General features: G+C 35.7%; 1 protein-coding gene across 1 annotated transcript in view; it reads right to left on the reverse strand.

The window, feature by feature from the left end:
- The window catches only part of LOC100571213 (farnesol dehydrogenase-like), a 176328-nt gene that overhangs the window by 9276 nt on the left and 166212 nt on the right, over positions 1-840 (reverse strand). The window lies entirely within an intron of this gene.

The raw sequence follows: 840 nt of genomic DNA on the forward strand, positions 1-840 counted from the left end.
TATTATGTATTGAGCGCTAGAAGTTATTCTCACATAGTTGATCAGCTGTTAGAAATCAACATTTACGCGCACCACTTTTGTTGTGTATGTGCATAGGGTCGTTGATAAACCTGTATATCTTTAATTGTGGTTTAAAAATTAGAGCGAATTGACTTCTTATAAAATTTAAAGGTGAGATTATTATCTAGACAACGACATTATTATAATTTAATTTTAAAGCGAGTTAGGTATGTGTATTTTAAAATTGTGAACTGTTTGTACATCTTAAAATACTCATTACTCGCTTTAAAATTAAAATATAACAAAAATTCGATGATATGCCCTAGATACAATTTTTAAACTAACGGAGATAAATAACTCTGGCGAGCGTAAAATTTGCTATGTTGTGTAATAACTCAAAAAAGGGAGGAATAAAGCATAAGGTAATAATATAAATATAAATAAGACGCCTGTCAATAGTTATATTAGAATTACCTGATTTAAGCCATTAGTCGTTACCTTCCTCCTGATCGTCGGAGGGCTCTCGAGGTCGTGATTCGAGAATATGCAGATCAAATACACCGTACAGTAAGGTTGTAAGCAAATGATTTTACTGCGTGATACCAGCGATCAACACAAATTATTGTACCAAAAGTCTTACCTGACTCGCAGCCGTCCCTGGGCTATGCTGTGTCAGTTTTAGGTGACACGAATTAATATTTAAAATTAAACAACTCGAAATAACGAACACGCACTGATTATTGCTCAACACAAGGAGTCCAGTGGTATGGGATGCTGTTTGCCGTCTGGTGCTTATGGACTCGAGAGGGGTTGTTGACGAGGTGACTGATGCTCGTGCAC

Source organism: Acyrthosiphon pisum, chromosome A1, assembly GCF_005508785.2.
Source record: "Acyrthosiphon pisum isolate AL4f chromosome A1, pea_aphid_22Mar2018_4r6ur, whole genome shotgun sequence".
NCBI classification, from domain to species: Eukaryota; Metazoa; Arthropoda; class Insecta; order Hemiptera; family Aphididae; genus Acyrthosiphon; species Acyrthosiphon pisum.